This window comes from Nycticebus coucang, chromosome 16, assembly GCF_027406575.1.
Source record: "Nycticebus coucang isolate mNycCou1 chromosome 16, mNycCou1.pri, whole genome shotgun sequence".
NCBI lineage: Eukaryota > Metazoa > Chordata > Mammalia > Primates > Lorisidae > Nycticebus > Nycticebus coucang.
The window spans coordinates 87,262,649-87,284,251 of NC_069795.1; the positions used below are offsets into that span (position 1 = coordinate 87,262,649).

General features: G+C 41.7%; 1 pseudogene across 1 annotated transcript; it reads right to left on the minus strand.

Moving 5' to 3' along the window:
• Positions 1 to 19,154: 19,154 nt before the first annotated feature.
• Positions 19,155 to 21,093, minus strand: LOC128567778 (etoposide-induced protein 2.4 homolog; annotated as a pseudogene). Its single transcript, XR_008374929.1, has one exon. The product of XR_008374929.1 is annotated as an etoposide-induced protein 2.4 homolog (transcript).
• Positions 21,094 to 21,603: the final 510 nt, after the last annotated feature.

Sequence of the window (21,603 nt, forward strand, 5' to 3'; positions counted from 1 at the left end):
GTGTGAGGGGGTTACGCTTAATCCTCATGAGGCTTTTTGGGAGGTTTCTTCATTCCATTTGACAATTGTGTCACCCCAAAGTGTGTGTGTCCTTACCTCGTGCAATCTGTCAAATTAACAGAACCAGATTAACAGAACAGAACTGATTGTAACATTTGTTCTCGTGGATTTACCAACAACATTATCAGCAACTTATCACAGAACCATAAAGTGTTACTATGGAAGGGTCCTTAAAGAGTCAGTAGGTCAAATGGCTCTGTCTTTTTTTTTTTTTTTTTTGAGACAGAGTCTCACTTTGTCGCCCTTAGTAGAGAGCCATGGTATTGTACTCCACAGCAACCTCAGACTTTTAGCCTCAAGCAATTCTCTTGCCTCAGCCTCTTGGGTAGCTGGGACGACAGGTGCCCATCACAGCGCCTGGCTATGTTTTTTTTTTTTTTTTAAAGATGGGTTCTTGCTCTTGCTTAGGCTGGTCTCGAACCAGTGAGCTCAGGCTATCGTCTTAGCCTCCCAGAGTGCTAGGATTACAGGCATGTGCCACCCCACCCAGCCTCAAACCCTACTTTCTTGAAACAATGTAAACAAACTCCTGAGAAATCAGATGTCCTGCCAGAGATCACATATCCAGCTAGGAATTAAACCTAAAACTCCAACCTTGAGTTCCTCTAAGTGAATGCATGGTGTTTGCTGTTCTTGTTTGTTGTGAGTCAATACTCACACAAATACGTTATTATCCATTAACTATAAGTCAATACACACCCCCGCAGCTTTAATCTGGTTTCTGCTAATGCAAGGGTCCCTGGCCTCCAGTAAACTTACGTCAGAGTACAGTGGCCTCAGGAACTGATGTTTTCTCCTTTCTCAGTGCTGACCCTGGCCTCAGAGGAGGGCACTCTCAGGTGAGGCCTCTGCTGTGTGCTGCAGTGGGAAGGGCTGGAGCTCAGAGTTGACTAGGTCTATTGGCAGGAACCTGTCACTAGCTGTGTGACTTCAGGCCCAGGTGCCATTTACTTTCTGGCATTCAGTTTTATCATCAATAAACATGGAGACAACATTCAATTTACAGGACTAAATGGGGTTATGACACATGTATGCACGTGTTACATGCCCAGCGAGTAGTAAGTCTTAAAAATAGGTAATTTTTCTCATCTTCCTTTTGGTCCCAAAGTATTGATGCCTATAACTAGAGCTGGGTGGAGACCATGGCGAACTCACTGCAAATTACTTAAACTTTTTTCTCATTAAAAGAATATTACCGAAGTGATCTATGTGCATTACAGAAAAAAATCAAAAAGACAGAAAACAAGTAAAAAGACAAGAAGTTTCTACTACACCGTTCACAGTTGATGGCCATCCTTCTAGACGTTGTTCTGTGCATATATCACACACATCTGTATACAAAAGCAAGGTATACAGTGTACCTATTATCCTGCAACTTGCTTTTAAAATCCAACAATGGGGTGGCGCCTGTAGCTTAGTGGGTGGGGCACTGGCCACATACACAGAGGCTGGTGGGTTTGAACCTAGCCCGGCCCAGCTAAAACAATAATGACAACTGCAATAACAACAACAAAAATAGCCAGGCATTGTGGCCGGCGCCTGTAGTCCCAGCTACTCGGGAGCCTGAGTCAAGAAAATCGCTTAAGCCCAAGAGTTTGATGTTGCTGTGAGCTGTGGCACCATAGCACTCTATCCAGGGCGACAGCCTGAGACTCTGTCTCAAAATAAATAAATAAAATAAAATAAAATCCAACAATGGATCATGGAGCACTTTAACATAAAAAGCCCACAACTTAATTTTTAATTACTACACGGAAGTCCATTGACAACTGACTCAATTATTCAAACAAATTTTCTTTTTTCTTTCTTTTTTTTTTTTGTAGAGACAGAGTTTAACTTTATGGCCCTCGGTAGAGTGCCATGGCATCACATAGCTCACAGCAACCTCCAACTCCCGGGCTTAAGCGATTCTCTTGCCTCAGCCTCCCAAGCAGCTGGGACTACAGGTGCCTGCCACAACACCCGGCTGTTTTTTTGTTGCAGTTCAGCCGGGGCTGGGTTTGAACCTGCCACCCTCAGTATATGGGGCTGGCACCTTACCGACTGAGCCACAGGTGCTGCCCTAAACAAATTTTCTTGATAGATGTGTAGATTGTATTGCATTTTCTGCTGTTATAAATAACACTGTAATGAACATTCTTGCAGGTAACTCTTTGTTCACACTCTCAATTATTTTCTTAGTAAAATGGCCAGCAATAGAATTATTGGGTCAAAGGCAATTCTTAATGTTACAGCTTTTGATAGAATTTGCCACATTGCTCTCCAGAAATATTATAAAGGCATTCACATGAGTAGTGAATAAAGCACCAGGAAATGATCTTAATTTGAAAGTTACAAGCATAGTAAATAGAAACCTTTTTGTTAAAAGGGCAGAGAGAGGCTGTGAAGCTTGAGTTTCTGGGCTCCTCAGTAGACAGATCAAAACTTTGAGGAGTAAGAAGGAAATTATTCCGTTCAAATGATGTCTTAAATTCTTCTCCAGTGAGTGTAGTAACTACTCTGTGACAGGTGCTAGGTGTAAAAACATATCCCCCTCTTGGAGGAGTAGAAGGTTACATACAGTGTGATGAGTCTGACAACAGTTAAGTCTAAGCTTTAACCATTAACCTCAAACCTTCACAGACAGAGGCGGCAAAGGAATTGGCAAAGACTTACTGGAGGATACAACATCTAAGACTGGCTTTGAAGAGTGAATAAGAACTTAGTCCCATGAAGAAGCAGGAAAGGGCAGAAAGATCACATGTTCAAGACCCCAGAATGGAAGCAAGAGGAATTACAACTAGAAATCTAAACACCAAGGAATCCAAACCAAGGGTTGTTCTAAAAGACTTTTTAAATGAGTGCCTATTTTTCGATCCTCTCCATTGTAACAACTGAAGAATCCCTTTCTCCAGTGGCATGTGGAAGACAACCGACCCCAGGGGGCTGCAAAGGACCAGTGACGGGAAAGACAGCTTCCCTTGTTGAAGCAAGGCAACGCTCTTTGTCATGAAATATCCCTGCCATACTGGGAATATCTGGCATGCAATACAGAATTTGTACAATTCTTAGCCTTTCCTATATTTTAGCAGGTAACAAGGTAACTTGTCAAGTGTTTTCTTTTGGGGAATTGAGATATTTAAACTTTGGAAATACAGTCAATTTTGAACAAACCAGAATCCAAATATTAAGGGTAAAGTTTTTTCTGCTGTAATTCTATACGTATGAGAGAGAGAGAAAGAGAAGACAGAGGGAAAGAGGTGAGAAGGAGGGCGAGAGAATAGTAAGACACAAAGCCGGAGTGGTAGGCTGGCAGGAGTCTGAGGCCCTTGGGCACTGTAATTATTTTCATAGCATTCTAAGTGTGTTGAGTAACTCCCTGAAGGGTTCTAAGAGTTCAGTTTTCAGAAAGATCACTCCAGGTAGCAGAGCAATGAAAGATCCTGGCTTCTGCAGGATACCCTTATCACCAAAGGCAGAGGCAACAAGAACAGACATGGGTGTCAGCTCATCCTTGTGGGTTCCAACCCGCTCTCACTTCTCCCTACTTCCTGTCACTCTTCTCTTCCTGAACATCTCCCTAGCGACTTCAGGATCCAGCATCAGATACAGAGACAGCCTTGCAGGGACTGTTTATCCAGCCCCCATAATTGAAAAGCCAATTTTTTTATAATACTTAGCACTGACTCTGCAAAATCCAACTGAACCCTGACTGATAGAGTTCTGAATGAGGAAGACCTGTCGGAGGATGCTGCTGCAGTGATGAGAATGACAGTGGAAACAGAGAGGAAATGATGGACTGGACGTATATTAAGGATACAGAAAATCAAGACTCAGCGACTCATCAAATATGGCAGCAAGGAAGTTGTCATTACACAAATGTAGAGCAGATTTGGTGGGGCAAGGGAACTGAGTTTGAAGCTGTTAAATTTGAAGGGCCCAAGAAATCTGTTATATTTATAATAGGTGCTAGAGGACGCACAGACCTGAGGCCTAACAGGGATGAAGAGGATTATCATCAGCCAAGGATGGAGGCTGAATCTTAGGGAGTGGGTAAGCTCACTCCGGGAGAGGAGGCAGAGTGAGGAGATGAGAATGAGGCAGAACTCTGAGAAAACTAATATTTAAGGGGCAAGCAGAGAAAGATGAACTAAAAGAAAAGGACTTTTAGTATGGAAAGGTTGCAGAGGAGAAAACCAGGCTCTATGGTAAGGAAAAACTGCATTCAAAAAGGAAAGGGGTGATTGGAGAGTCAGGTGCCATGGATAGCTTGATTAGAAAAGCGCTGCATGTGTAGCCACTAGATTCAGCACCAGGAGGTCCTGGTGACCTTAGAGATGGGGCAAAAGCCAGACTGAAGTGGAAAAGTGAATGGGAGTCCAGGAAGTGGAGACAAGCAAGGACAAAACACTACTTTAAAAGTATAGTTAGAGAAAGGCAGAAAACAATGTGTGAAAGAGAAGAATACAGGGTTGAATGAGGCTTGGAAAAACAAATAGAAGAAATTTAAGCATATTTTTATGCTGAAGGTGTAGGACCATTAGAGAGGAGATTAGAAACACAGCAGGAAGAGGAAAATGAAATTGAAGTTGAAGACATGGATAAGATTAGCAATGGGAGCATACAAAGTAAGAAGAATAAAGGTGAAAATCTCAGGGACTCAGGCTGCTGGAGGAGATGGAGATACCAAAAGAGTTCCAGGTAGAAGGTAGACAATTACTATTAGGGTGGGGACTCGAAGTGTGGGATGAGAAGAATTCTCAACACAAATATTAGGATAGAAAGAAGTAAAAAGTTTATTTTACTTCCCAAAGGTGGGAAGGATACAACACAAGAGAAAAAAAAGAGAAGAGTTGGCAGACAGGATAAGGGGTTTGGAATTTTTATGGGGGAAAAACGTGTGATTTCTTCCTGCTAATAGCAAAAGGGCTGTGAAGCAGCCGTGTCCAGGTTTTTTGTTTTTGTTTTTAATTTTTTTCTCTTTTCTGTAAGCTTGGCTTATCACTTTCCTTGGAATCTGGTCTGGTAGCTGTGGAGGGAGCTCACACCCCTGCTGTCTGCTTGTGAACTCTTCAAGTTCTGACAAAAACAAAAATATCAAAACAACTTAAATACCAGGTGGTTAATCAAACAAAGGGCTATTGTGCTGTGATCTTTCCCTTGAAAAGTCCAATTATATTCTGTGAGTTTCTTCTTTTGTTCTTCCTGTTAGACAGCTTATCATCAAGGCTATCCTATCAGTTACATCAAACATTGCAGAGAGGGGAGATTAAATATAGTGGCCGGGTAACAGCTTCCCTGCAACTGGGAACAGCGAGTCTGGGGAGACAAGACTCCAGGCATTTCTGGCCGATGGGATCTGCCTATAATCATCCCTTAGAGGATACAGGGAGCCAGCAAGGGACTTCTGGACCGCAAGAGGAGGACAAAAACAGTGGAAAACTGGCAAGTGGTTGCATGTGTTTGATCGACCTAATCATGCCGGCAACTGTAAGTCCAAGTACCAGTAAGACTGCAAACCGGAAAGGCCTTACCTGTGAACTGTTTCGGTGTTCTTGGACTTGGCACTCAGTTGAACTGCCTTGGGGAGAGCTTGAGCAGGAGTGTGGAGAACTTTGGGCATTGTCTGGGGCCCCAGACTGAGCCACTGAGCTGGGTGCAGGAAGCCATTGTGAAAGAACTGCCCCGGCAAGCTCCACCCTCAGAGTCTCAGAGCAAGGATTGGGCAGGTCAAAGTAACCTACTGACTGAGCAGCCTAAAGGCGGGGACTGAGCTGCCTTACAGCCTTAATCCTTGGGGGCAGAGTGAGATGGTTTTGGCACACTGGAGCCTTGGACTTTTGCCCTGGGTAGAGTGCCATGACGTCATAGCTCATAGCAACCTCAAACTTCTGGGCTTGGCACCGCCCGACCTCCATAAGAGCTGTGCAGCGACCCCCGACCGGTGACCCACACCCACCGGGCCTCCACATTCCCTAACCAGGAACTGTGGGAGCCATGCAACCCTGCGTCCTCCCTCCTATTCCTGTATCCTCCCAGCTTCCACACTAGCCCATTCATCTGGACAGGGACTCTGGTAGGTGTGTGCCCTTTGGAGCCCTCCCTGCCTCTGCACAGAGCTCTTCTCCTGGCCAGAGACTGCTGGAGCATTGGGCTCTCTGTGCCAAAGTCACTGGGCGCCTGGCACTCCCAGAACCATGCGCACCACCCCCAGCCCTGTTGCTGGACCTGGGTGTGTCACAAACCGGAGCTGCTTTCACAACCAGAACTCCCTAGCTAGAGCAGCCCCAGAGGAACTACACAGGGTCACTCCCTACAAAGATCCAGCAACAATAGAGTGATCCCGCTGGGGTCTAATCTTGGAGAGACACCTCCCCAACTCTGAGGACAGCCAGAGGCAATGGTGAAAAACAATCATGAGGTGAAATCAACAGAAAAAACTCTGACAATATGAATAATCAGAGTAGATCAACTCCCCCAAGGATCAATGGGGCAGAAATAGCACAAGACCCCATGCACAAACAAATAGCTGAGATGTCAGAAATTGAATTCAGGATCTGGACAGCAAATAAGACCAAATTAGAATTCCAAAAGTTATCTCAAGAATTCAACAGATTCAAAGACCAAATGACCAAAGATTTCAACACATTGAGACAAGAAGTTTCATCTCTCAAAGATCTGAGAAACATAGTAGAATCCCTCAGTAACAGAATGGAGCAAGCAGAAGAAAGGATTTCTGACATTGAAGACAAAGCTTTCAAACGCTCCCAAACCCTCAAAGAAGAAGAGAAATGAAGAGTAAAAACAGACCACTCTCTCAGAGAGCTCTCGAATAATTTGAAGAAAACCAATATTCGTCTTATAGGGATCCCCGAAAGTGACGAAGTGGCTTCACAAGGCACAGAGTCTCTTCTCCATGAGACTATGAAGGAGAACTTTCCAGACATGCCAAGAGATTCTGAAATTCAGATAGCAGACAGTTTCAGAACTCCAGCACGACTCAACCCAAATAAGACATCCCCCAGACACATCATAATCAATTTCACTAAAGTTAATATGAAGGAGAAAATTCTGAAAGCTGCCAGACGAAAGAAAACCATTACCTACAAGGGGAAGAATATCAGAATAACTGCAGATCTCTCTGCTGAAACCTTTCAAGCTAGAAGAGAATGGTCATCGACTTTTAATCTCCTAAAACAAAATAACTTTCAACCCAGGATCCTGTGCCCAGCTAAACTGAGCTTCATTTATGATGGAGAAATTAAATACTTCAATGATATTCACATGTTGAAGAAATTTGCCACAACTAAACCAGCTCTCCAGGACATTCTTAGACCTATCCTCCATAAAGACCAGCGTAATTCTCCACCACAAAAGTAAACCCACCCAAAAAATTTTTGATCAAATTCCAACTTCCACAGTCGCAAAAGGATTAAAAATGTCCACCGGTCTCTCGAAAGGCTTATCAATACTCTCAATTAATGTGAATGGTTTAAATTGTCCTCTAAAGAGGCATAGGTTGGCGGACTGGATACAAAAACTCAAGCCAGATATCTGCTGCATCCAAGACTTGCATCTTACATTAAAAGACAGATATAGACTCAAGGTGAAGGGATGGTCATCTATATTCCAGGCAAATGGAAAGCAGAAAAAAACAGGCGTTGCAATCCTGTTCGTAGACGCAATAGGCTTTAAACCAACCAAAATAATTAAGGATAAGGATGGACACTTCATATTTGTTAAAGGTAATACTCAATACGATGAGATCTCAATTATTAATATTTATGTACCCAACCACAATGCACCTCAATTTATAAGAGAAACTCTAACAGACATGAGCAACTCGATTTCCTCCACTTCCATAGTAGTTGGAGATTTTAACACCCCTTTAGCAGTCCTGGATAGATCCTCCAAAAAGAAGCTAAGCAAAGAAATTTTAGATTTAAACTCAACCATTCAACATCTGGACTTAACAGACATCTACAGAACATTTCATCCCCAAAAAACTGAATACACATTCTTCTCATCAGCCCACGGAACATACTCCAAAATCGACCACATCCTAGGCCACAAATCTAACCTCAGCAAATTTAAAAAAATAGAAATTATTCCTTGCATCTTCTCAGACCATCATCGAATAAAAGTTGAACTCAATAACAACAGGAACCTGCATACCCATACAAAAACATGGAAGCTAAACAACCTTATGCTGAAGGATACATGAGTTATAGACGAGATTAAGAAGGAAATCACCATATTTTTGGAACAAAACAACAATCAAGACACGAACTACCAGAACCTCTGGGATACTGCAAAGGCAGTCCTAAGAGGGAAATTTATAGCACTGCAAGCCTTCCTCAAGAAAACGGAAAGAGAGGAAGTTAATAACTTAATGGAACATCTCAAGCAACTGGAGAAAGAAGAACACTTCAACCCCAAATGCAGCAGAAGAAAAGAAATAACCAAAATCAGAGCAGAATTAAATGAAATTGAAAACAAAAGAATTATACAACAGATCAATAAATCCAAAACCTGGTTTTTTGAAAAGATCAATAAAATAGATAAACCTTTGGCCAACCTAACCAGGAAAAAAAGAGTAAAATCTCTAATTTCATCAATCAGAAATGGTAATGATGAAATAACAACAAACCCCTCAGAAATTCAAAAAATCCTTAACGAATACTACAAGAAACTCTACTCAGAAATATGAAAATCTGAAAGAAATCGACCAATACCTGGAAGTACGCCACTTACCAAGACTTAGCCAGAACGAAGTGGAAATGTTGAACAGGCCTATATCAAGTTCTGAAATAGCATCAACTATACAAAATCTCCCTAAAAAGAAAAGCCCAGGACCAGATGGCTTTACGTCAGAATTCTACCAAACATTTAAAGAATAACTAGTACCTATACTACTAAACCTCTTCCAAAATATAGAAAAAGAAGGAATATTATCCAGCACATTCTACGAAGCAAACATCACCTTGATCCCCAAACCAGGGAAACACCCAACAAGAAAGGAAAATTATAGACCAATATCACTAATGAATATAGATGCTAAAATACTCAATAAGATCCTAACAAACAGAATCCAACAACACATCAAAAAAATTATACACCATGACCAAGTCGGATTTATCCCAGGGTCTCAAGGCTGGTTCAATATACGTAAATCTATAAATGTAATTCAACACATAAACAAACTTAAAAATAAAGACCATGTGATTCTTTCAATTGATGCAGAAAAAGCTTTTGATAATATCCAGCATCCCTTCATGATCAGAGCACTTAAGAAAACTGGTATAGAAGGGACATTTCTTAAACTAATAGAGGCCATCTACAGCAAACCCACAGCCAGTATCATATTGAATGGAGTTAAACTGAAATAATTTCCACTTAGATCAGGAACCAGGCAAGGTTGCCCATTGTCTCCATTGCTCTTTAACAGTGTAATGGAAGTTTTAGCCATTGCAATTAGGGAAGAAAAGGCAATCAAGGGTATCCACATAGGGTCAGAAGAGATCAAACTTTCACTCTTCACAGATGATATGATCGTATATCTGGAAAACACTAGGAATTCTACTACAAAACTTTTAGAAGTGATCAAGGAATATAGCAATGTCTCAGGCTACAAAATCAACACCCATAAATCTGTAGCCTTTATATATACCAACAATAACCAAGCCGAACAAACAGTCAAGGACTCTAAAGATGAAATATTTGGGAGTATACCTAACAAAGGACGTGAAAGATCTCTACAAAGAGAACTATGAAACTCTAAGAAAAGAAATAGCCGAAGATGTTAACAGATGGAAAAACATACCATGCTCATGGCTGGGAAGAATCAACATTGTTAAAATGTCCATACTGCCCAAAGCAATATATAACTTTAATGCAATTCCTATTAAAGCTCCCTTGTCATACTTTAAAGATCTTGAAAAAATAATACTTTGTTTTATATGGAATCAGAAAAAACCTTGAATAGCCAAAACATTACTGAGCAATAAAAACAAAGCAGGAGGAATCATGCTACCAGACCTGAGACTGTACTATAAATCCATAGTGATCAAAACAGCATGGTACTGGCACAAAAGCAGAGAAGTAGATGTCTGGAACAGAATAGAGAACCAAGAGATGGATCCAGCTACTTACCGTTATTTGATCTTTGATAAGCCAATTAAAAACATTCAGTGGGGAAAAGATTCCCTATTTAACAAATGGTGCTGGGTAAACCAGCTGGCAACCTGTAGAAGATTGAAACTGGACCCACACCTTTCACCATTAACTAAGATAGACTCTCACTGGATAAAAGATTTAAACTTAAGACATGAAACTATAAAAATACTTGAAGAAAGTGCAGCGTGGGTGAATATTTTATGAGGAGGACTCCCCAGGCAATTGAAGCAGTATCAAAAATACACTACTGGGACCTGATCAAACTAAAAAGCTTCTGCACAGCCAAGAACATAGTGAGTAAAGCAAGCAGACAGCCCGCAGAATGGGAGAAAATATTTGCAGGTTATACCTCCGATAAAGGTCTAATAGCCAGAATCCACAGAGAACTCAAACATATTAACAAGAAAAGAACACATGACCCCAACTCAGGGTGGGCAAGGGACTTGAAGAGAAACTTCTCTAAAGAAGACCGACACAAGATCTACAAACACATGAAAAAAAGCGCATCATCCTTAATCATCAGAGAAATGCAAATCAAAACTACTCTGAGATATCACCTAACCCCAGTAAGAGTAGCCCACATAACAAAATCCCAAAACCAGAAATGTTGGCGTGGATGTGGAGGAAAGGGCACACTTCTACACTGCTGGTGGGAATGCCCACTAATACGTTCTTTCTGGAAGGATGTTTGGAGAATACTTAGAGACCTAAAAATAGACCTGCCATTCTATACTATAATTCCTTTACTTGGTTTATACCCAGAAGACCAAAAATCACAATATAACAAAGACATCTGTACCAGAATGTTTATTGCAGCCCAATTCATAATTGCTAAGTCATGGAAGAAGCCCAAGTGCCCATCGACCCACGAATGGACTAGCAAATTGTGGTACATGTACACCATGGAATACTATGCAGCCTTAAAGAAAGATGGAGACTTTACCTCTTTCCTGTTTACATGGATGGAACTGGAACATATTCTTCTTAGCAAAGTATCTCAGGAATGGAAGAAAAAGTATCCAATGTACTCAGCCCTACTATGAAGCTAAATTATAGCTTTCACATGAAGACTATAACCCAACTATAGCACAAGACTATGGGGAAAGGGCCAAGGAAGGGGAAGGGAGGGGGGAGGTTTTGGTGGAGGTAGGGTAATGGGTGGGGCCACATCCTTGGTGCATCTTAGAATGGGTACAGGCGATTGCACTAATGTACACAGCTATGGTTTAACAATAAAAAAAAATTAGAAAAAAAATATTGCAGAGAGATTGAATAGCATGATAGCATAAGAAGGAAGAAGAAATCATTGGGTTGGTTTTGACAAAAAAGTCAATAGTGGCCTTTTCCAGAGTAATTTTATTATATTGACATAAATATGAGCCAAAGTATAGAGGATTGATATGTGATGTAAATATAGTATAGTAGATCATCTCTTAATGACTAAGAGACTTTCTGAACAAAAAAGTTGGCGCTTTATTTTTTATTTTATTTATTTATTTATTTTGTCCAGTGCTGGGTTTGAACCCACCACCCCTGGCATATGGGCCGGTGCCCTACTCCTTTGAGCCACAGGCACCGCCCCTAAGTTGGCGCTTTAGAAATGGGAAGATTGAAAATGCCAAGTAATGGCAAAGGTTCAGTGAAATGGACACATATAGTTGTTTCAGGTTAATGCCAGGGTACAAACAATTAGGTTACAATGTTTGCATTTGTTAGAAAAAGTCCCTATTGTAGTTGTATCCCTAGAAGGTGTGCCGTATACCCTTACAGTGTACCCATAAAGTGGAAGCACACCAACACCCCTCCCTTCCTCCCTCTCCCCACCTCGTTCCCCTTCCTCCCGCCTTGAATTGAATCGAATGTTTTGGCAGTGTCAATTGGCAAAATCCGTTTGGAAAGCCATTTGGCAATAAATGCCAGGAATTGTAAAATATTCATATTGTTTTGTAGTACTTATTCTATTTTTGAGACTACCTTAGGGAGTATTCATAAATATGCGTAATAACATTTATTGTCATGAAGTTACAATTGTGAAGAAAAAAGTAGTAATTATCTAAATGTCCAATAATAGGTGAAAGATGAAGTAAACTATGATATGTTCATTTGCTGGAATACCAACCGGTCATCACAATTGACATTTAGGAGGTCTATGTAGTAATACAGGAAATGTTTATGTTATAATGTTAAGTTGCAAAGCAGGACACACAATTGCAGCAACAGTGCTATTCTGCAGCACCGTGCCTTATTAAGCATACCATACAGTGGAGTTGGGAGGCAGAATGAAGGTAATGCAATGCCAGAAAGTGTTAATAGTGTTTATATTTGAGGTGTAGTGGGAGGCATTTATTTTTATTCTTTCAGCTTCTTCATATTTTCCACAATTTTTTTCAGCAAGCATGTACCATTTAGACATTTCTAAAAATTAATACTTTTTAAAAGGAGATTTGGTGGTAAAGGAGAAGGATAGGGAAATGGCTTGAGAGGGATACAGGATCAAGGAAGGGTGATCCTTTTAGGATAGGTACCCTCTGGAAGAAGCTTGTGGTCAGTGGAAAGGGTACGGCTGATATAGACAGAAGGAGTGCTAGGATGGGCACAGTAATTAGGGAAGGTGAGGGTCAGGGGAGTAGGATGAAGGAGGAGAAAGACACTTCTTCTGAGCCAGAGAGGAGGTGGGAATGGCTGGCCTTGGAGATACACTGGAGGGAATTGTTACGTGTTTGCATTTACTTTATTTGGAATCTAGGAGACTACATCTGTTGAAGGCTGAGATGTGGGGGTGTGAATTAGGGATAGAGAAGAACAAATGTGTGGAGAAGCCATTGTGGGGAATGGGAAATAGAGTCATAAAGAGACGAGGAGAGTGATGGTGGGCAGCCCGGTGGTCCCCCCTGAAGATAGAGAACAGCCTGTTGTCAGGGCATCAGGAGCCAAGCTCAAGGGAAGCCCTTCAGCTAGACTCCCAGGCTGGATGCAAGAATGTAGAGAAAGTCCAGCTGGAATTGGCCCATGGAAAGGCACATGTTGTCAGAAGGTCAGGCCCTACAGAGGGTGCTTGAGTGAGTATCATAGAAACAGCTGACGTAGGTTTAGGGCCCAGAGAGAAGGAAGGGAAGCCAGGAGGAGTCTGAGAGCTGGAAAAATACAGTGACAACAGAATCGATACTCAATGGAGCTAATCAAGAGAGAGTGGAGGTAGATGAAGGTGGCTGAGGGCAGAGTGAGGGGGTGAGGTCTGCCATCGGGGGTAAGGACAACTGCTCCAGCAAGTGTGACTGTGTGAACCAGAGGGTGACAGAAACAGGGTGGAGGTAGAGGAGGCGAGAAGGGAAGAGACTCAGGTGCTGGATGGGGGGCTATCAGTAGGGGTGTTAAATGTAGCTGAAGCAGGGGAGGAGAGACTTAAAATGGACCAGATAAGCTACTACATACATACAAAGAAACACAGAACAGATCAGAAAGTGCCCTGTGCCATAATATTGATCCAGAAAAAGGTGAGGTTTTTCCCTGAGTGGAGCTTTAAAGAAGCCATTTTGAGCTGAGGGTATTTAAGGTAGGTCACGAATAGCATTTAAACATATGGTGCTGGGGAGCAAGAAGCAGATCACACAGGGGGTAGTGTGAGGTCACATAGGGCCAAGAAATCCCAGGTTTGTTCAGATAAGATCTAAATTTGGTTAGAGCATAGTACATACAGGAAACAGAACAGAAAAGGGGAGAGAAGTCAAGATAAGGAATCTAGACTTTATTCCATATATTACTGGTTTCTAAATTTTTCAATCATGTACCCCATTAGTACCAAATGTCTTAATATACATATGACCATGAATTTTATATATTTGTAAATATATAAAATTAGTATATCAATAACTGATATGTTGAATATTAGCAAAGCTTAATTTCTTTCTTTGTAGATTAAAAAGCAAAAAAATGCTATAAATATCTGATATTTTATCTCCCCAAAGCCAATAATTTATCTCGTGCATTCCCTGGGGCTTATACCCCCTACTTTGGAGAGTTTGAATCTTCAGGGGGCAGCCCTGTATGGGACAGATGGAAGAGGGAGGGAGGGGCTAGAGCTGGCAAGGTCAGTTAAGTGATTCCTTCCTTCCTTGTTGAGTTCTTCCTCCAGACAGGACACCAAGAGGTAGTGAAGTGAACCAGAAAGTCAAGACTACACACTCTGGAGAATGCAGTGGAGGAGGCGATAAGAGTTGATAAAAGCATTAGCTCCCAATCCAGTTACATTCATGGCTAGTCTCAGTGGGGACTCCAGACAACATAGCCTGTGTAGGCTTTGAGTGAGATGGGATCAGGAAAAGAGGGGCTGGTAGCTGTCTGTTTAGTAAAAAGCCTCCCATCCTCCAGAGATTATTGTTGTTTCCTGCATCGAGGGCCTGAGAATTCATTCATGCCATTGCCTGTGCTTGACCTGAATCAGCAAACTGCAAACAATGCAGGCTGCTGCTTACTTATCCTGGACACGAGTTCCTCAAAACTTGACATACCCCAAACAGAACCCCTTTAGTCATCTATCCTCTCTTGGCAGTATCATCTCTTCGTGCTCTCTGTTCTTCTCTCTCAACTAGATGCCATCAAGGATCTCTTTGTCTAAATCTTTCCACTATGCCCTCTGAAAATTCCTTTCTGCCTTATTAACCTAGTCATTTCTGAGACTCAGCACAAGCCTCACTTTCCCCAAAGACTCAATGTCTCCATAAGCACTCTGGAATGGATGGCCATGCTGCATAATTGATGTTATGATAACTGATAACCTCCTCCCCGTTTCTGACTGCTATTTCTGGGACATCATAAACCCATTCCTTTGCATGGCTGTATCCGCCTCCCCTTCCTGATCCTGCCATCTTCTGATCTCCAGCCGCCCCCTGTCTGTTGCTAAGGTCTTCTGCTCCTGCCCTCTACCTTCACCCTGTCAACACTCAGATGGCTCCATCATCTTCGTGGACAACACCCTAGGTTCCTTCTTGCATGGATACCTGACTCCAGAGACCAGCATTCAACTCTACATGAAACCGTCCTACACTTCGGCCATCGTTTCTCTCCTAGCTTTCTTTCTTTCTTTTTCTTTTTTTTTTTTTTTTTACCACTTCTCTAGGCCATTTTGGCAAACTACAACTCAAGGCCAAATTCAGCTGTCTGCTAGTTTTATAATAAAGGTTCTATTGGAACACAGCCATGCCTGTTCATTTACATATTGTCTACTGTTGCTTTTGAAGGAGTTCAGGAAATTTCACCCCCAAATATGACTCCTTGGTATTTTGAATTAAGGCCCCTTAGAGATTAACAGGTCCTTGGAAGAGGTTTTCTCTCTATCTGAATTACTAGATGGAACCATCAAAAAAACAATGGACTTTCTATCCTTTTCTTGTTATCTCAATATATTGCAGGAAAGAAAATCAAGAATGCAGCCAGACCCAGCCAAAATTATTTTAAACATAATATCTGCTCAGGTTAATTTACAAGTCAGTCTGTTTCTTCTATCCATTCATGCTCCCAAGTATCTATTCATCCTCCCTAGTGACCATTGATTGCCCCTAAACAGAATTACACACACTCCTCATTTTCCTCCTTCCCTCTAAAAGGTGTACATAGGCTCCGTGCCTGTGGCTCAAGCGGATAAGGCACCAGCCACATACACCTGAGCTGGCAGGTTCGAAGTCAGCCCGGGCCCACCAAACAACAATGACGGCTGCAACCAAAAAAAAAAAAAAAATAGCCAGGCGTTGTGGTGGGCGCCTGTGTTCCCAGCTACTTGGGAGGCTGAGGCAAGAGAATCACTTAAGCCCAGGAGTTGGAGGTTGCTGTGAGTTGTGATGCCACAGCACTCTATCCAGGGTGACAGCTTGAGGCTGTATCTCAAAAAAAAAAAATAAAAATAAAATGTGTACATAAAAATACCTGGATCCCACTGGGATAATGGGTAATCACTCTATGATTCTCCCCTTCTACAGAGTATAGAAACCTCTTCCTTTTATTAATATGCCTTAATGGTGAGTTGATCTTTCAGGGCAAAGGGCAAGTTCCCCTCACCCCCACACTTTCTTCCTACAATGGCACAAATGAGTAGTTGAGACGGAGACCATGAAGCCAAAAGGATTTACTACCTGAGCTTTGACATACACAAGAAGTTAACTGACCCCTGTTCTAGGCAAACAAAATAAAATAAATATTTTTCTATAATAGTAATATATGAGTGTCATAAATATAAAAAGGCATTAAAGCAATACAGAAAAATAACTCCTCATTGTTCTATAATTCAAATATAATCACTAATATTTTACTGTTTGCCTTGGTAACTTTATTATCTGTGAGTATGTACGTATTAATACACTTGTATATGTAAATTATTTTTAGAAAATCAAGACCATACCACTTTAAAACTTGCTTTTTCTTTATAAAATGTGTTATAAATGTTTTCCTACAAGAATTAATTACTTTTTTTAAAATGTGATTTTAATCTCTGCTAAGTACTCCACAGAATGGATATAACATAATTTAGTTAGCCTGTCTGCTGGTACAGAAAACCTATACTGATTACAATTTTATTCTTTCTTTCAAATAATGCTGTGGTGAACATCATGAACGTTCTTAGCCTTGGTAGACCATATAAGAGGGTTGTAGTCACTAACCGCTGAATGAAAGTGAAGGGGTCTCTGAAAAGCAAAAAGCAGACCCTGTCTATTATTCAGAAGGAACTCTGTAAAGCAGAGGGCAACCCTGAGGAAAACAGTTAAAATCCACAAAATAAAGCACAGGGTCAGAGAAGATTAACACAGGAATAAACTTATTCAAAGGCAGATGGAACGATGGGCCAGAGGTGGCCTGTGTAGACTGAGAGAGGGGTGTGAGAAAGTGGGGAAGTCATTTTTTTTGCTGAGTGAATCATGCTGGGTCTGAGACTGCCTGATTCTACAACAGATGTTGATCTTACACCAGGGTGAAAGCACATGTAGTGAGAATTAGATGGAGCCAGGCAGGCTATGGTGGACAGGACACAGCTGGTCTGGTCAGTTTACGTCCTGCCTGACCTTCACCCCCATCTCCCATTTCACACAGCTGGTCCCGTTGATGTTGGTCCTGACTGACCTCCACTGTCTCCCATTCTTACCATTTTGTAAATTTAGCTCCCACCCTAAGGATACCTATCTTGAGTAGTTTAGATGGATTGATTTAGGAAATTAACTTTTGAAATGGAATGTTGCAATAAGTCACTGAGTTACACTAAAGGTTAATGTGATCTTTGCTTTGAACTATGCAAATTAAGAAGCTTAGAACCTGTAGCACAGTGGTTACCGTGCCAGCCATGTACACCGAGGGTGGCAGGTTCGAACCCAGCCCGGGCCAGCTGAACAACTGCAACAAAAAAATAACCAGATGTTGTAGTGAGTACCTGTAGTCCCAGCTACTTGGGAGGCTGAGGCAAGAGAATTGCTTAAACCCACGAGTTGGAGGTTGCCATGAACTGTAACGCCAAGGCACTCTATTGAGGACAACATGGTGAGACTCTCTCTCAAAAAAAAAAAAAATTAAGAAAGAATACCACATTGGAAAAAGGGGAGCTTTAGGTATATAAGAAGTAGAGATTTGAATAAAGATTGGTGAGCCATTTCTGCCACCCCTCCACCGTTGAGCCTTGTCTTAACTTTTATAGAGCTTTTTTATGTCTATCAATAAATTCTGAATACTCTAATCTGGTGTGTATTCTTTATTTCAACCTGGTTGTCTTGTCCACCCAGAAGGGATGTATCAACTGAAAGCCTCTGGCCAGGGTACTCCCCAGTGTGTCCCTGGAAGGAATGTGGAGGGATTGCCCATGAGGGTACCAAGCCAGTTTTCTTTTTTCTGGCTTTTTTTTCACAAGGAACGGTTGCCCGTCATAGTCTGTTTTTGTGGCCCTGTGTTCATTACTGGTGTGTCTTTCATTTCTTTGTCTGACCAACCAAGAACCCATTGTTTAAAGCTCAGCACGTTTTCAAATGTTGTAAACATATGTACAGTGACAAGCATGCTAGCCAGCTATCCTTGTATTTCAAACATTCCTCCTGGTCCTTGGTGGCTTTGGGATCCACAAGAGGGTGGAGGAAGGTAATAAGAGAGTATATGCTAGCACCAAAAATATGTTATAAAAATGATTATTTGAGACATTGATGTTAAGAGTGTTATATCACAGGGGTTACATATTCTTGCTTTAAATCTTAAAGATTAAAAATATATAATTTACCCCATGATGAGTGAAATTTCTAATCCTTGGGTAACTGAGTGTTATGAACCAAAATGGGAAAGATGCAGGAATGAGGACAACTTGGAGGACTTGTGAACGGGTTGAGGTTTGGAGATACGAGGTAGTTACATTTTATGAGATTTTGGATCATGCAAATTTTCAATGGTGAGATATTAAAATAGCAATAAAGTCTCATTTTATATACAAAATCTGAAATAATTTGAACTTCCCACATTTTAAAAATTAGCAGAAAGATTGCATATTCTTTTTTTTTTTTTTTGTGGGAAACCAGCTCACGTTTAATTGTGAAATTTTAAAATTGTACAAGTATTTTGATGTTAGCCCCATATTTAGTCTCTCATGACAGGAATACCAACCAATCACAGGATGCCATGGGTTTAGTAAGTTTACCCCTTCAGTTCCTATTTGCAGCCCCCGATATTCCTCTGCAATACCAGACAGACCCGGCAGTGGCCAACCATAAATTTCTGTTCCCCCAGAGTTTAAAAGTTCAGCTCTCTGAGTATTGTGTTGCAGTGGCACTTGCCAAAATTGGTACCTCCCCAAACTGAGGGGCTATAATGTACCAGTGAAATAAGCTTTTTCCCCTTCATGGGGAAGAAAAAAAATCACTCCAAAACCTAGAGGGTCGGGCTGTGAGGTCTTTCCTCCTGTCCCATCTCTTCATCTCTTCAGGTTCTTTTTTTCTTTTTCTTTTTCTTTTTTTTTTTTTGCAGTAGAGCAAGAGAGACCAAATCCTAACCTGAGTTACAAGAAACAAGACAGTGATGGCTAAAACAGGAGTGACCAGGAGCAACTGAGATCCTCCTTTACCTCCCACATCCAATGTATGTGCTTCACAGAAAAACAACAAAAATAACAAATCCACAAAATACAACAGCTAGAATTACAAAACCCATTCATCCAAGGGTGGTGGAAGGCAGGAAAGGAGGAGGGTAAATAGCACAGGGACAAAACAAAATCCAGGCACAGCACAGGGGATGGCAAAGGCTAGAAAATAGCTGCAGAAAAACCTATGGTCCTTTCAGACTCAGGTGGTGTTAAGAAGTCACACATTGATGTCAGGAAGATTCTGCCTCATGTGCACCAGAGACAAACCTTCCAATTCCTCAGAGAGAAGTGAATATGCAGAAGGCCCTTGGCAGCCTCCCTCCACTCCCACCCACCCCCTTTGGGTGGCAGGGAGCTCAGTGGCCTGCAGCAGCTTTCGGTTTGGCAGGAGATGGATGTGGCGAAGGGAACGTCTCTGCAGAGGTTGAGCTGCTTAGGGCAGACTGCAGGTACACTGTCTTGTGGAAGAGTCGGTTGCTTAAGAAGACCATCAAGGAGAAGAGTTGCACCTGGAAGAGGTATGCTTTTCCAGGGGTCTTTGCCTCATTGGCGCTGATAATGAATAAAGGAAAGAGGATGGAGAAAAGGCAGCCACTGATAATGTATGAGGACTGCATTGCCCTGAGAAAAGCCAACGGCAAACCAAAGCCAAAGTAGTAAGGCCAGTTCCTTTCTATGTTTGACAACCGTTGGTGCATTTCAATTCCTTTATTGAACCAACGATATTCAAAGCAATACAGTGAGTACAGAAGGGACATATGAAGGAGACTAACCAGCTGACCAATAAGATGGATAGGGAAGAGGCTCACGAACATTCCCTGGATAAGGAAAAGAGCCTGCAACAAAAGGTTGAAAAGCATGTCAGCAATTATTTTACTGACACTGGGGAATGGATGAGGTCTCCCCCTGATACCTCAAATGCCAGGTCAGCTGTATCCTGAAACCAAATGGCATTTACGACTTTGCTCAGCACAAACAGGGGGAGCACCCAGAGAGAGCTGAAAATTGACGTGAGGAAGAATTCCAGCCAGGACCAAAAAACTCCATGTAGTGATGGATCACCGATAATTAGGGCTGTTACATACTGAAGCCCAGGAATAAACATTCCATAAAATAAGAGACTACACCAGAATACTCCACCATTCCAAGCCCAACACTGGAAAATTCTACTAACAATACGTGGCTCGCTCTCTCGCTTCCGCTCCGTGCTCTGGGCTCTCCTCTGTGCCGGGACACTGCTTGCCCTTCTTCGGAGCTGCTCCTCTCTCTTTTGCTGGATTCGAGCATCCAACTTTGAGATGGTGCAAATACCCCGTATGGAGTCTTTGATTCCCCTGGCCAGGTCCTGGAGAAATGTTTTAACACTGTCAGCCATCTCTTCAACACCCAAACTATCGACTACACAGAGGAGAGAGAAGCACCCCAAAATCTCTCATCATGTAGGACCGGCAGCTCCGCCGCCGCTGCTCGCGCCCGGCCCCTGGCCCTCCGCGGGCCGCTCGGCTCCTCCGCGCCCGGCCGCCCGCTCCGCCCGGGCGCTCCCAGGGCCGGGGCCGCTGAGCCCGCCAAGATTGCATATTCTTAAAGCAAGTGTATTGTGGACCTTGTTTACAACATTGCAATATGACTGTCTCATTGAAGAGAAATACCCATCACCTTTGACCAATACTGTGTAAAACACACTGTTTTCAAGTGCAGCAAAATGTTGATGAGTTGTTTTGATAATTGTTATTTTATTATTCTAATGTTTGGTTTTACTATAAGTGTAAATCTTTATCTTAACATCCACCAAATATTTCTATTAAATATTTGGTAGTAGTGATACAAATGCTAAAAAATGTACCTGAAATACAGTATCTTTGAAACATGAGTTTGATGTGATTAAAAAGCCAGTAAGGCAAATAAATGAGGCATATACAATGCTGTTAATTCAGTAGAGAGTACTTTGCAAAATATTAAAGATAATTAACAAAATATAGAGCAGCATTAATGAAAAATGTGTTATGAGGCCAGTAGATTTAAGAGCTCTATAACTCGTCCTCTCTGATCGATGTTTATTATTTGGAAGAAGTAATTTTAAAATAATGCACATTTGGATAATGCTAAGTCTTCAGGTTATGCATCATTGAGAGGAAATAAGTCACAAGGAAAACTGTTTTAGGTAAATTCATGTGAGAATATGTAACAGAAGTAAGGATCTGAAAGAGGGAAAAATGCTTTGCAAGTTGTCTCTTTAAAACCCCTTAGTATTTTTGAGGACTTAAAACCTGCATCCCTGTCCAAGGCCAGTATTC